We start from the raw sequence: 14,043 nt of genomic DNA on the forward strand, positions 1-14,043 counted from the left end.
TGATTAGTCAAAAATATAGGACCGTTAGTAAATTTTTTCTCATGGCCTTAATGTCATCATTTGACAGGGTATTTTAGGTCAACCCATGATGCTCAATCACTGAAAGTTTGGTTCCTCTGAGAGTTTTAGTGTAGGAGTTATAACTGTTTAGAGTTTCAGGGCGAGTTGGTGAACTTTGACTGCTATTTCAGCATACTCAAAAATCATTTGATAACTTTAATCGCCATGCCTTCTGATCAGACTGACCAGTTTGAAGCATCAATCAATCCCTAGGAGGAGTTCGATCAAATACAATGTAAACGGCAAAAATGGTCAAAATGTGACCTCATCCAAAATGGCCTTTCCTGTGATACTTGGACTATAATAAAATTCTGAGCTTTGAGCTCTACAACTGTACCAAATTTCAAGTCTCTACGATAAAGTGTGAATAGAAAAGGGTCTTTTGACTCAGTGCTGTTGAGCCATTTTTTTTCGATTTTGACCTTAAAATTAAAATTTTCACAGTCTCTATGCTTCCGCCAAGTTTGGTGAGTTGAATATGAAATCTCCAAGGCTCTTTCAGAATAATAAGAAGAAGAAGAATAATTAAAGCTGCAGCAGCGTCAGGCTTGATAAGCGCCGTGGCTCATGGCCAGCGAGCCCAGCCGAGAAGCTCTGAAGATGGCGGGAGAATAGCAGGAGCTGTCAATTGTAGGCCAGACACACACATGAATGTGCAGGATAACTCACAAAAAAATCTACAGATCTCCATTATGGATTTGAACAAAGTGGGAGTCAAATTACATTTAAAACTTTGATTTTTAAAGGTTACCACAGAGACATTTGTATTCCAATGGCTCATCCATGTGTGATTTAAAGACAATCTATGAATACATGAGGTCTGATATTATTTGGCAAACACTGTTCAACCAGCATTGACAGATGTCATCACCTTATCATTTTGGAGTTTGATGGATCCCATATCTGGAGTCTGATTTGTATTTTATCAGAGCCCGAGCGGCGTTAGAGGTCACTGCATGCCGCCACGCCCACCTGCTCCATCAAAGCCGGTCGGGGCTGGAATCCAAAATACACCAGCATGTCTTCTGTGTCTAAAAACTTTCAAGTTGATTAGGTCAAAGGTGTAAGATAGACCGCTTCCCAGTAAAACATGACACTTCCTGTTCTCAGGGGCGTGGCCTGAGTGATGTCATCATTTGACCACAGGGTCGTCAACCCATGATGATCAATCACTGAAAGTTTGGTTCCTCTGAGAGTTTTAGTGTAGGAGTTATAAGAGTTTTATGTTTCATTAATAGTCAAAGTTTGACACATAGCCACGCCCACATACTTTGAAGTAAAATTCCTTTGATAACTTTTCACCTTTGATGCCTCAAGTGTGTGCTGAGCGATTTTGAAGTCTGTATCTGAAAAACTGTAGGAGGAGTTCGATCAAATACGGGGCTGTAAACATCAATGGGTCAATTTTGGAACTTCATTCCAAAATGGCCGACTTCCTGTTGGGTTGAGACCATGGCTCCAAGAGACTTTTTGTACATCAGGACAGATGTAAGAAGTTTAAAATTATAGGTTATAGCATGGCTTGGGCTGATCATTTAAAATTTTCTAGGGGCGCCATAGAGAAATTAGGCCACGCCCACCAAATTTTATTATGGATTCCTGTCTTGGGGTGGATAAAGATCCATCCTAGTGAGTTTGGAGAAGTTTGGCCCAAAACTGTGGAATTCAGAGCCAAACGATGACAGCGTTAGAGGTCACTACGCCCACCTGCTCCATCAAAGCCGGTCGGGCTGGAATCATACAGCCACATGTTTCCTGTCTGTTAACACAGTTTCAAAGTTGAGGGACCGCTTCCCAGTAAAATATGACACTTCCTGTTCTCAGGGGCTTGAGTGATGTCATCATTTGACCACAGGGTATTTTAGGTCAACCCATGATGCTCAATCACTGAAGGTTTGGTTCCTCTGAGAGTTTTAGTGTAGGAGTTATAACTGTTTAGAGTTTCGTGGCGAGTCGGTGAACTTTGACCCTGCTAACCCCCTTCAGCATGCTCAAAAAGTCACCTTTTGATAACTTTGAATCCATGCCTTCTGATCAGACTGACCAAGTTTGAAGCGATCAATCAAAATCCCTAGGAGGAGTTCGATCAAATACCTAAACGGCCAAAATGGGGTCAAAATGTGACCTTCATCCAAAATGGCCGACTTCCTGTGATACTTGGACTATGACAATAATTGTAAATTCTGAGCATCTTGGGGAGCTCTACAACTGTACCAAATTTCAAGTCTCTACGAGTAAGTGAATAGAAAGGGTCCTTTGAAAATTGCTAGTGGCGCTGTTGAGCCATTTTTTCGATTTTGCAACGACCTTAAAATAAATTTTAAACAGTCTCTACGTCCAAATTTGGTGAGTTTTTGAATATGATAAAGCCTCCAAAAGGCAAAGAGGGTGAAGAATAAGAATAATAATTAAAGCTGCAAGCAGCCTCGGATCGCAAGCGCTGCTCGGCCGCCACCGCGCGGAGTTACAGCAGCCGAAGCTCGACGCTTTCAGAGGCCAGCGCAACCTTTCCCGCCCGACGCTCGCCACATACACGCGAATGCGTCGCAGCGCTTCCGACGACTCACAAAAATCTGGCAGATCGGTCCATTTACGGCGGAGATATAGCGGATGGATTGACCTAGGGGCGCAGTGGAGTCAAATTACATTTCAAAACATTTGAGCTCTTTAAAGGTTACCACAGGTCTTACATTTCAAGTTTGGTTCCAATCGGATCATCCATGTGTGATTTAAAGACAATCGTATGAATATGGCGAGGGTCTGACATTCGCCATCTGGCCACGCCCACACTGTTCAGCCAGCATTGACAGATGTCATCACCTTATCATTTTAAGTGGGTTTGCACTGGATTAAATCCATATAAAAACAGAGAAAAGTTAGACATACTGCAGGAAAAAATGGTGACTTTCTGTGGGTAGTGGGTGGGGCTAATGAACTAATCATTCTATCCAGGCAGCAGCAGGCACATCTAAAGTCACCAGGTTACTCAGAACCCATCCAAACACAGAACAGATGCTTAGAACAGATAATGTGCCAAACTTTCTCCAGCTGAACAGAAACAAAACTGAAGTTATTATCTTTGGACCTAAAGAGGAACAATCTAGAGTCAGTGCAAAGCTTCAGTTATTACAACTAAAATCAGCAATCAGGTTTGAATCCTGGGAGTAGTGATGGACACTGACCTGAAATTCATAGCCACATAAAGACAGTCACAAAGATGGCCTACTATAACCTGAAGAACATTTCCAGGATTAAAGGACTAATGTCTCAGCCAGATCTAGAGAAACTCATCCATGTTTCTTCTTCAGCCACATTGATTATTACAACTGCCTTCACAGGTCTGTCCAACTAATCAAACAGCTGCAGCTGATCCATAATGCTGCTCGTGTTCTCACTAAAACCAGGAAGATAGAGCATAACACCAGTTTTAAAGTCCTCCACTGGCTCCTGTAGCTCAAACAATAGACTTTAAAATACTGTTGTTAGTTTATAAATCACAGAATGGTTTAGCACCACACTACCTTAAAGATTAGCTGCTGTTGTATCAACCGTCCCGACCTCTCAGGACTTCTGGTTCAGGTCTGCTCTGCATCCCCAGAACCAAATGAGGAGAAGCAGCATTTAGCATCTATGCCACAAATCAAACAAACTTCCAGAAAATTGTAAAAGAGCTGAAACACTGACTTCCTTTAAATCTAAATTAAAACCCACTTGTTTAGAGTTGTATTTGAAATGTAATAAATTGCAAATGTATTGACAAAACCTGACTTGATGTTTTGTTTTGATTGTTGATTCTATGTTGCATTGTGTTTTGTCTTTGATTTGGTGTAAAGCACTTTTAAATGCCTTGCTGCTGAAATGTGCTTTCTTTAACTAGGAAGAAAGTAAACAGATCTCAAAGCAAAAATTAATCCTTAAAGCTCACATAAATGCTGAAGAGCCATGGCATTAAAATTAAAATTAATTTAAACTCTAATTTAAACTCTAAGAATGAGTTTAAAGTTCATTCAAATCATTGATTTTATTTGATTTGATTTGATCAAAAAAACAAATTTTGTTTTGATTTCAAACAAAATCCGATTTGAAAAATAAATAAAAATTCACTGTGAAAATGTCAAATATTTACAAAAATATTTTTATAATTTAGAATTACAATATATACTGTAAATTTCTTAAACTGATGTAAAAATATTGCAAACAACAGTTTTACAACATTATTAGCATGAAAATTAAGGCAATTCTTCATTCGTTCTATGCAATTTTGAAAAACATCATAAGTCAAAACAAGGAGCTGCGTTAGCTTGACTGTCAACGTCATATTCAACCCTTCGAGGGTGGGGGATGGAGGCGTGCGTGGCGCAAAGATCCAGAACCGCACACAGTAAAAATTCTGCTGGGATCCAAACCGCCTTAGAACTACGGAGGTTCAAATTCTGCTTATTCATTTTAGCTTACAGAAAAGCACCAAATAAACAAAACCGAACTGAGAAATAAGATTTAAGCTTATGCTACACAAGATGTTTTCGCTGGGATGCAAACCGCCTTAGAAGTACCGGAGGTTCAAATAAAAAGCGAACTGAGAAATAAGATTTAAGCTTTGGGCGCCACGCACAAGATGTTTTGACAGAGAATCTTTTGTTTTTCTCCACAATTTTGTTAATTATAAAGATGATTCAATAATAAAATATCAGAAATTCTTCTTTTCTTACTTCAGGAAAATTAATAAGCAGAGTGCAGCTGCAGGCGCTGCTCCGATAAAATCCTGCATGCTTCTGCACGAGATAGCTTAGCGTTAGCTTGACTGTGAACCGTCATATTCATATTCTGTTCTCTAGTGCTAATAAGTGATATAAACGCAAATATAGGAGATGGAAATGTATACTTACATAATAAAAACGCATGATTTAAGGAAGGGTTGATCGTTAATGTTATCCGTGGAGGCTATTTTTATCCCAACGAGCCAGCAGAAGTAAAACGTAACTGTGGAACTACAAAATACACAGATGCATCTTTGGGAATTGCAGTGGTAAAAATGTACACATAGTCATGTATGGCGTGATAGTGACACCAAGTGGTTAATATCGCCATTACAGCACCTCTCTCATACTGTGTAATCGCCTTATTCATGTGTGGAGTAACAGTGACACCAAGAGGACTTAATGGGAATAATATATTTTTTTTCTAAAAATCTAAAATTACAGAAAATCCGTTGAATTTAGAATATGGCTTCAAGAGACTTTTTGTTCGTCCTGAAAAGATACACATATGTACCAAGTTTGGTAATTTAGGTTAAAGCATGGCTTCTGATCATTTAAAATTTTCAGCCAGCCATAAATACATTAGCCCACCAAATTGGATGGCCAGTCAAACTGATTCAGAGGTCGGGGCTGGAATCTTATACAGCCACATGTTTCCTGTCTGTTAACACAGTTTCATGTTGATTAGGTCAAAGGTGTAATATAGGGACCGTTCCCAGTAAAATATGACACTTCCTGTTCTCAGGGGGCGTGGCCTTAGTGATGTCATCATTTGACCACAGGGTATTTTAGGTCAACCCATGATGCTCAATCACTGAAAGTTTGGTTCCTCTGAGAGTTTTAGTGTAGGAGTTATAACTGTTTAGATTTTCGTGGCAGTCGGTGAACTTTGACCCCTGCTAACCCCCTTCAACATGCTCAAAACTCACCATTTTGATAACTTTGAATCGCCCATGCCTTCTGATCAGACTCACCAAGTTTGAAGCCAATCAATCAAAATCCCTAGGAGGAGTTCGATCAAATACCAATGCTATAAATGGCCAAAATGGGGTCAAAATGTGACCTTCAATAAAATGGCCGACTTCCTGTGATAGTTGGACTATAACAATAATTGTAAATTCTGAGCATCTTGGTGAGCTCTACAACTGTACCAAATTTCATGTCTCTACGATGAAGTTAAGTGAATGGTTTGGGTCCTTTGAAAATTGCTAGTTGGCGCTGTTGAGCCATTTTTTCTGCGATTTTTGCGTCGACCTTAAAATTCAAAATTTTTAAACAGGCTTGACGCGTCCGCCAAATTTGGTGAGTTTTTGAATATGATAAAGCCTCCAAAAAGGCACCCAAAGAGGGGCAGAATAATAATAATAATAATAATAAAGCAAGCAAGCAGCGCGCTGCTCGCTCGCAGCAGCGCTTCGCAGCGCTGGCTCGCCGCCACCGCGAGTTACAGCAGCGCGAAGCTCGCGCGGAGCGCCGGCGGAGCGCGAACCTTTCCCCCGACGCTCGCCACACGACACACGAATGCGTTTCGCAGCGCTCGACTCACAAAAAATCTGAGATCGGTCCATTTATGGGCGGAGATATAGCGGATGGATTGACCTAGGGGCGAGTGGAGTCAAATTACATTTCAAAACATTTGAGCTCTTTAAAGGTTACCACAGGTCTTACATTTCAAGTTTGGTTCCAATCGGATCATCCATGTGTGATTTAAAGACAATCGTATGAATATGGCGAGGGTCTGACATTCGCCATCTGGCCACGCCCACACTGTTCAGCCAGCATTGACAGATGTCATCACCTTATCATTTTAAGTGGGTTTGCACTGGATTAAATCCATATAAAAAACAGAGAAAAGTTAGACATACTGCAGGAAAAAATGGTGACTTTCTGTGGGTAGTGGGTGGGGCTAATGAACTAATCATTCTATCCAGGTGCAGTGCAGCAGCGCACATCTAAAGTCACCAGGTTACTCAGAACCCATCCAAACACAGAACAGATGCTTAGAACAGATAATGTGCCAAACTTTCTCCAGCTGAACAGAAACAAAACTGAAGTTATTATCTTTGGACCTAAAGAGGAACAATCTAGAGTCAGTGCAAAGCTTCAGTTATTACAACTAAAAATCAGCAATCAGGCCCGAATCCTGGGAGTAGTGATGGACACTGACCTGAACCTTCATAGCCACATAAAGACAGTCACAAAGATGGCCTACTATAACCTGAAGAACATTTCCAGGATTAAAGGACTAATGTCTCAGCCAGATCTAGAGAAACTCATCCATGCGTTTATCTTCAGCCACATTGATTATTACAACTGCGTCTTCACAGGTCTGTCCAACCAATCAAACAGCTGCAGCTGATCCATAATGCTGCTGCTCGTGTTCTCACTAAAACCAGGAAGATAGAGCACATAACACCAGTTTTAAAGTCCCTCCACTGGCTCCCTGTAGCTCAAACAATAGACTTTAAAATACTGTTGTTAGTTTATAAATCACTGAATGGTTTAGCACCACAATACATTAAAGATTTGCTGCTGTTGTATCAACCTTCCAGACCTCTCAGGTCTTCTGGTTCTGGTCTGCTCTACATCCCCAGAACCAAATGAGGAGAAGCAGCATTTAGCATCTATGCACCACAAATCTGGAACAAACTTCCAGAAAATTGTAAAAGAGCTGAAACACTGACTTCCTTTAAATCTAAATTAAAAACCCACTTGTTTAGAGTTGTATTTGAAATGTAATAAATTGCAAATGTATTGACAAAACCTGACTTGATGTTTTGTTTTGATTGTTGATTCTATGTTGCATTGTGTTTTTGTCTTTGATTTGGTGTAAAGCACTTTTAAATGCCTTGCTGCTGAAATGTGCTTTCTTTAACTAGGAAGAAAGTAAACAGATCTCAAAGCAAAAATTAATCCCTTAAAGCTCACATAAATGCTGAAGAGCCATGGCATTAAAATTAAAATTAATTTAAACTCTAATTTAAACTCTAAGAATGAGTTTAAAGTTCATTCAAATCATTGATTTTTATTTGATTTGATCAAAATCAAAACAAATTTTGTTTTGATTTCAAACAAAATCCGATTTGAAAAAATAAATAAAAAATTCACTGTGAAAATGTCAAATATTTACAAAAATATTTTTTATAATTTAGAATTACAATATATACTGTAAATTTCTTAAACTGATGTAAAAATATTGCAAACAACAGTTTTACAACATTATTAGCATGAAAATTAAGGCAATTCTTCATTCGTTTCTATGCAATTTTTGAAAAAAACATCATAAGTCAAAACAAGGAGCTGTTAGCTTGACTGTCAACCGTCATATTCAACCCTTCGAGGGTGGGGGATGGAGGCGTGCGTGCGTGCGGTGTGCTAAAGATCGAGCCAGAACCGCACACAGTAAAAATCTCTGCTGGGATCCAAACCGCTCTTAGAACTACGGAGGTTCAAATTCTGCTTATTCATTTTAGCTTACAGAAAAGCACCAAATAAACAAAACCGAACTGAGAAATAAGATTTAAGCTTTGGCGCGCCACGCATAAGATGTTTTCGCTGGGATGCAAACCGCTCTTAGAAGTACCGGAGGTTCAAATAAAAAAGCGAACTGAGAAATAAGATTTAAGCTTTGGCGATGCCACGCATACAAGATGTTATGACATAGAATCATTTTTTTTTCTCCACAATTTTGTTAATTATAAAGATGATTCAATAATAAAAATATCAGAAATTCTTCTTTTCTTACTTCAGGGAAAATTAATAAGCAGAGTGCAGCTGCAGGCGCTCTCTCCGATAAAATCCTGCATGCTTCTGTGCACGAGATAGCTTAGCTGCGTTAGCTTGACTGTGAACCGTCATATTCATATTCTGTTCTCTAGTGCTAATAAGTGATATAAACGCAAATATAGGAGATGGAAATGTATACTTACATAATAAAACGCACATGCAGACGGGATTAAGGAAGGATTGATCGTTAATGTTATCCGTGGAGGCTATTTTTATCCCAACGAGCCAGCAGAAGTATCGAAACAACGTAACTGTGGAACTACAAAATACACAGATGCATCTTTGGGAATTGCAGTGGTAAAATGTACACATAGTCATGTATGGCGTGATAGTGACACCAAGTGGTTAATATCGCCATTACAGCACCTCTCTCATACTGTGTAATTCTCGCCTTATTCATGTGTGGAGTAACAGTGACACCAAGAGGACTTAATGGGAATAACATATGTTTTTTCTAAAAATCTAAAATTACAGAAAATCCGTTGAATTTAGAATATGGCTCAAGAGACTTTTTGTTCGTCCTGAAAAGATACATATGTACCAAGTTTGGTAATTCTAGGTTAAAGCATGGCTTGGCTGATCATTTAAAATTTTCTAGCCGCCATAAATACATTAGGCCACGCCACCAAATTTTATTATGGATTTCTTTCAGGGGTGGATAAGGATCCATCCTAGTGAGTTTGGAACAGCTATGCCCAAAACTGTGGATTCAGAATGACAGCGTTAGAGGTCACTTGACGCGCCGCCCACCTGCTCCATCAAAGCCGGTCGGGCTGGAATCCAATACACCACATGTTTCTGTCTGTTAACACAGTTTCATGTTGATTAGGTCAAAGGTGTAATATAGGGACCGTTCCCAGTAAAATATGACACTTCCTGTTCTCAGGGGGCGTGGCCTTAGTGATGTCATCATTTGACCACAGGGTATTTTAGGTCAACCCATGATGCTCAATCACTGAAAGTTTGGTTCCTCTGAGAGTTTTAGAGTAGGAGTTATAACTGTTTAGTTTCATGGCGAGTCGAACTTTGACACCTGCTAACCCCCTTCAACATGCTCAAAAATTCCTTTGATAACTTTGAATCATGCCTTCTGATCAGACTCACCAAGTTTGAAGCCAATCAATCAAAACTAGGAGGAGTTCGATCAAATACCAATGCTATAAATCAAAAATGGGGTCAATGTGACCTTCATTCCAAAATGGCCGACTTCCTGTGATAGTTGGACTATAACAATAATTGTAAATTCTGAGCATCTTGGGAGCTCTACAACTGTACCAAATTTCATGTCTCTCGATGAAGTTAGGTGAATGGTTTGGGTCCTTTGAAAATTCTAGGCTGTTGAGCCATTTTTTCTGCAATTTTAAATCAACTTAAAATTCAAATTTTAAACAGGCTCGCCTCCAAATTTGGTGAGTTTGAATATGATAAAGCCTAAAAAGGCCAAAGAGGGGGCAGAATAATAATAATAATAATAAACAGTACAGATACAATAGGCCTTCATGTTTGCTGCTCGGGCCAATAATAATAATAAACAGTACAGTACAATAGGACGCTTTGCTCGGGAATTAAAACTAGCAGCGTCGTCAATGAGCAAGCGTAGTCACTGAGCGGAGTTAGCCGCGAGTCTGAACGCCCGCTGGCAGCACTGTCACAAACCTTCCCTTGATCGCCCGCCAGACGACACATCGTTGCAGCTGACTCACAAAAAATCTGGCGCCTGTCCATTTCTGGGGAGATATAGCTGATGGATTAACCTAGGCAGTGGAGTCAAATTACATTTCAAAACTTTGAGCTCTTTAAAGGTTACCACAGGTCTTACATTTCAAGTTTGGTTCAATCGGCTCATCCATGTGTGATTTAAAGACAATCGTATGAATATGGCGAGGTCTGATAACATTTGTACGCCAACACTGTTCAACCAGCATTGACAGATGTCATCTTATCATTTAAGTGAGTTTGCACTGGATTAAATCCATATTTGATATTGTATTTTATCAGAATAATAAAATCACTTGCACGCCACACGCACCTGCTCCATCAAAGCCGTGGGGCTGGAATCAAAATACACCAAAGTCTTCTGTGTCTGGAAAAACTTTCAAGTTGATTAGGTCAAAGGTGTAAGATAGCGACCGTTCCCAGTAAAACATGACACTTCCTGTTCTCAGGGCGTGGCCTGGAATCATCATTTGACCACAGGGTCTTTTAGGTCAACCCATGATGATCAATCACTGAAAGTTTGGTTCCTCTGAGAGTTTAAGGAGTTATAAGGTTTTGTGTTTCATGGCGAATAGTCAAAGTTTGACACATAGCCACGCCCACATACTTTGAAGTACGACAATTCCTTTGATAACTTTTCACCTTTCATGCCTCAAGTGTGTGCACGATTTTGAAGTCTGTATCAAAAAACTGTAGGAGGAGTTCGATCAAATCTGAAGGCTGTAAACATCAAAAATGGGGTCAATTTTGGAAATTCATTCCAAAATGGCCGACTTCCTGTTGGTTGAGACCATGGCTCCAAGAGACTTTTTGTACATCAGACAATATACAGATGTGTAGAAGTTTATAATTATAGGTTATAACATGGCCGGGCTGATCATTTAAAATTTTCTAGGGCGCCATAAAATTCAGCCACCAAATTTTATTATGGATTCTGTCTTGGGGTGGATAAAGATCCATCCTAGTGAGTTTGGAAGTTTGGCCCAAAATTGTGGAATTCAGAGCCAAGCGTGACAGCGGCGTTAGAGGTCATGCCCGCCCGCCCACCTGCTCCATCAAAGCGGTCGGGGCTGGAATCCAATACAACAACATTCCTGTCTGTTAACACAGTTTCATGTTGATTAGGTCAAAATGTAATATAGGGACCGTTCCCAGTAAATATGACACTTCCTGTTCTCAGGGGCGTGGCCTTAGTGATGTCATCATTTTTATTAACCCATGATGCTCAATCACTGAAAGTTTGGTTCCTCTGAGAGTTTTAGTGTAGGAGTTATAACTGTTTAGAGTTTTCGTGGCGAGTTGAACTTTGACCCTGCTATTCAGCATACTCAAAAGTCACCGTTTGATAACTTTTCGCCATGCCTTATGATGACACCGAGTTTGAAGCGATCAATAATCCTAGGAGGAGTTCGATCAAATAAAAGGCTGTAAATCAAAAATGGGTCAATGTGACCTTCATCCAAAATGGCCGACTTCCTGTGATACTTGCACTATAATAATTGTAAATTCTGAGCTCAGGAGCTCTACAAGTGTACCAAATTTCAAGTCTCTGACAAAGTAAGTGAATAGAAAGTCTTTGAAAATTGCTAGTTGTCGCTGTTGAGCCATTTTTTATTTTGCACACCTTAAAATCAAATTTTAAATAGGCTTTTCGTCCAAGTTTGGTGAGTTTTGAATATGATAAAGCCTCCAAAAAATCAAGAGGTGGAAGAAAAGAATAATAAATACAGATACAATAGGCCTTCGCTGCTGCTGCCTGTAAAGCCTGAACAGCTGTCAGCCCTCGCAGCAAGCGCGCTGCTCACTGTCCGGAGTTCAGTTAAAGTCAGCGCCCGCTGCATTCAGCTATCACGAACCTTCAGATCGCCAGAACTGACACACATGCGTTGGCGCGCTGACAACTCACAAAAATCTGGCGAGATCGGTCCATTTATGGCGGAGATATAGCTGATGGATTAACCTAGAAAAGTGGAGTCAAATTACATTTCAAAACTTTGAGCTCTTTAAAGGTTACCACAGGTCTTACATTTCAAGTTTGGTTCCAATCGGCTCATCCATGTGTATTTAAAGACAATCGTATGAATATGGCGAGGTCTGATATTCTTTTTAGCCAACACTGTTCAACCAATTGACAGATGTCATCACCTTATCATTTAAGTGAGTTTCTGGATTAAATCCATATGCTGTCTGATATTGATTTTATCAGAGGCGTAAATCACTTACGGCACGCCCACCTGCTCCATCAAAGCTCGGGCTGGAATCCAAAATACCAGAAGTCTTCTGTGTCTGGAAAAACTTTCAAGTTGATTAGGTCAAAGGTGTAAGATAGCGACCGTTCCCAGTAAAACATGACACTTCCTGTTCTCAGGGCGTGGCCTGAGTGATGTCATCATTTGACCACAGGGTCTTTTTCAACCCATGATGATCAATCACTGAAAGTTTGGTTCCTCTGAGAGTTTTACTGTAGGAGTTATAAGAGTTTTATGTTTCATGGCGAATAGTCAAAGTTTGACACATAGCCACGCCCACATACTTTGAAGTACGACAATTCCTTTGATAACTTTTCACCTTTCATGCCTCAAGTGTGTGCTCGATTTTGAAGTCTGTATCTGAAAAACTGTAGGAGTTCGATCAAATCGAGGCTGTAAACATCAAAATGTCAATTTTGGAAATTCATTCCAAAATGGCCGACTTCCTGTTGAGTTGAGACCATGGCTCCAAGAGACTTTTTGTATCAGGACAATATACAGATGTGTAAGTTTGTAATTATAGGTTAAAGGATCATTTAAAATTTTCTAGCGCCATAAAAATTAGCCACGCCCACCAAATTTTATTATGGATTCTGTCTTGGGGTGGATAAAGATCCATCCTAGTGAGTTTGGAAGTTTCCCAAAACTGTGGAATTCAGAGCCAAGCGTGTGACAGCGTTAGAGGTCACTTGCGCCCGCCCGCCACCTGCTCCATCAAAGCCGGTCGGGCTGGAATCTTCAATACAGCAACATGTTTCTGTCTGTTAACACAGTTTCATGTTGATTAGGTCAAAGGTGTAATATAGGGACCGTTCCCAGTAAAATATGACACTTCCTGTTCTCAGGGGCGTGGCCTTAGTGATGTCATCATTTGACCACAGGGTATTTTAGGTCAACCCATGATGCTCAATCACTGAAAGTTTGGTTCCTCTGAGAGTTTTAGTGTAGGAGTTATAACTGTTTAGAGTTTCGTGGGTTGGTGAACTTTGACTGCCTTCAGCATACTCAAAAAGTCACCCTTTGATAACTTTAATCGCCATGCCTTTGATCAGACTGACCGAGTTTGAAAGATCAATCAAAACTAGGAGGAGTTCGATCAAATCGAAGGCTAAAAAATGGTCAAAATTGACCTTCATCCAAAATGGCCGACTTCCTGTGATACTTGACTATGACAATAATTGTAAATTCTGAGCGTCTTGAGCTCTACAAGTGTACCAAATTTCAAGTCTCTGACAAAATAAGTGAATAGAAAAGTCTTTTGAAAATTTCTAGGTAGCTGTTGAGCCATTTTTTTGGCGATTTTTACGACCTTATCAAATTTTTAAATAGGCTTTTCTGTCCGCCAAGTTTGGTGAGTTTTTGAATGATAAAGCCTCCAAAAGGCCTCCAAAGGGGTGGAAGAAAAAATAATAAACAATACAGATAATAGGCCTTCATGGTTTGCTCGGGCTAATTAAAACTCTTGAACAGCGTCG

General features: G+C 39.9%; 1 protein-coding gene across 6 annotated transcripts in view; it reads right to left on the reverse strand.

The window, feature by feature from the left end:
* Positions 1-14,043, reverse strand: part of LOC122842047 (signal-induced proliferation-associated 1-like protein 2) — a 178,313-nt gene that overhangs the window by 55,062 nt on the left and 109,208 nt on the right. The gene's annotated exons all lie outside the window — the stretch shown is intronic.

Source organism: Gambusia affinis, linkage group LG13 (genome assembly GCF_019740435.1).
Source record: "Gambusia affinis linkage group LG13, SWU_Gaff_1.0, whole genome shotgun sequence".
NCBI lineage: Eukaryota > Metazoa > Chordata > Actinopteri > Cyprinodontiformes > Poeciliidae > Gambusia > Gambusia affinis.